This window comes from Tigriopus californicus, chromosome 8 (assembly GCF_007210705.1).
Source record: "Tigriopus californicus strain San Diego chromosome 8, Tcal_SD_v2.1, whole genome shotgun sequence".
NCBI classification, from domain to species: domain Eukaryota; kingdom Metazoa; phylum Arthropoda; class Copepoda; order Harpacticoida; family Harpacticidae; genus Tigriopus; species Tigriopus californicus.
In genome coordinates, this window is record NC_081447.1 from 10,284,838 (window position 1) to 10,287,188 (window position 2,351).

Here is a 2,351-nt window from a genome sequence, read left to right on the forward strand (position 1 = left end):
TCTAATCCTCGAAAGGTGTTTATTTTTTCCATCCGTTCTACTTCCTTTTCAACTAAATTCGGTCTTTATGATCAACTGATGGGGTGGGAAAAATCTTTCGTTTCTTTTGTGCAACCTTACACCCGCGAGAGCATGGACCAATTTAAAGTTACTTAAAATACTATGAATGGGAATATGACATACATTTGACTTGGAATGTGACCAAAATCATGAAAGATATCGCTTCAATACAAAAGGCACGACATATTCATTGCGTGCGGCGAGAATGAAGACATTATCTAGTTGGGCATTGAAATTTTGAAACTTTATTTTTCATTTATTGCGATGTTCGGGTCATTTGTGGCATGGAATGGATGAGATATTGCATCGCAATTTACGCAACGGCATGTTCGGGTTGGTTTTGAATGGAATTATTTCTTAGTGCAAGTCATATAGTGGTCAAGTGTCTAGAATTTCACCAACAATTTGACGCCTCCCAGAAAGGTTTAGAGAAATTCCCGCCTTGTATCGTTTGGCTGCCAGTCATGTTTGAAGTAAGAAAGCACCCATCACTTGCTCTTTTTTTCAAGGTTAATTTTCACATTAAGGACTATTTTCCCATCTTTGTTGTATTTCAATGGGCATTTTATTTTCAGTTTTAAAAAGCCCTGAAGATAAGCAAAGTTTTGGACACTTCTTCTTAAGGTATAAACAGAAAAATACAGGTATAGGCTTGTCAAGTGAACGCATTTATGAACAACTGACGTTACTCCATGGAGTAAAGCAAAGATAACATACCCAGCCAAACCGCACTGTGCATGCATTGATTTTTAACATTTATTTCATTCTAACTGCTTGTCTAAGAAAATATCATTGTGGCATTGAGCCAATTTGATAGTGCAGTCACCGAATCTCGCCAAACATGTTCACTTTGTTGGGTTTTGTAACACAGCTCACTCGAAATCACTCGATTATTGAAAATTCAATGAGCGGATGGGGGAAGTTGACTGTGATGTTTGTCTTAGTTCTCCTCCCCAAAAATGCACAAAATCAGGGTGCAGGACCACATTTTTCCTCCAATTCACTTCACTTGACATGCCCTATACATAGGATTTTCCATGTACTGTAAATAGTGTAGGGGTGTCAAACCGTTAACATTTGAAGCGTTGACGAACACTTTTGACAAGTTAGTCAACGGACTTATTGATCAAACTCATCAATTATTAAAGGATCTATAAAACATCCAATTAGCAATTTCTTGGCTTTTTGGTTTTTTGTATCCCCAGTCCCACCTTGAACCAAGAAATGATTTGAATCATTTATGTTTGGCTCTGGCGATCTTGAATGTTCTGGTTTGACAAATAAACTTGCTACTCATGCGATCAATATGCCTGCCCCGCAAACTCTCAAAAACTGAAATGAGTTTTTTATCGGTCGTACCTCTGATTTTAAGGCTTGGACGTTACCCAGAATGAGCATTCGGCTCAACATTTTCCTTAGTGTATTTTCATACCGTTAACGTCTTTAACGCGAGGTAAGAGCTTTAAAAAAACATGTCTCCAGTATTGCCAAGTTTGATCCCTATTAGGTTTTTAGGTCAAAAATGCAATTGACTTGACCTGAAAAAATTAATCGGCTGATTTATTCACATCAGTTAATATTATTTCACTAGACTAACAACGACGCATGAAGTGGTAATGTTAACTGAAACATTACCGGTTAATGGAGATGAATTTTCGATTAAAGGTTCCCACAAGTATTTTTTGGTGGGGTACATATAATGTTCTCATTTTAAAATTGTTTTTTTCAAAATACATGGCAATTCTATCTTGAATTTAACTAACTATACAAAGTCCAAATGCTCATGTGTAAGGAATGTATTGAACCAAACTAGGCTTGGCAAAACCTGCAGTAAGTAATTGCTAATAATGAAGGCTTGATTGACATTGGGCAGTTTCAAATTTCTTAAAGGCCTCCAAATCGATAAAGGCTTCGAGTTTGGCCAATTAATATCAGTTTCAACATTTTGGCAGCTCCTTTATCATACACAATCTCTTGCACTATTCATATGCATTAACATGTGTGACTAATGTTCCTTCTCCTGTACGACAATGCATCAAATCTTGGCCTTCCCACGCAACTCGGAACAGTCGTCAATCTCGTCATGCATTAGCATTGCTTGCACCAAAAGGAAAGTCCGCTTTCCGTCCTCAACTCAGCACTCTTCCAAAACAGACGAATGTGTTCCGTCATGCCTTGTTCCACCCGCTCCGCCCGCCCGCCGCCCTTCCCTCACTCCTTGCTCAATTCTAGCCACCATTCAGTTCCAACCAAGCCCAGTGCACCACCCGGATAGGGGTGTGTGTGTGTCT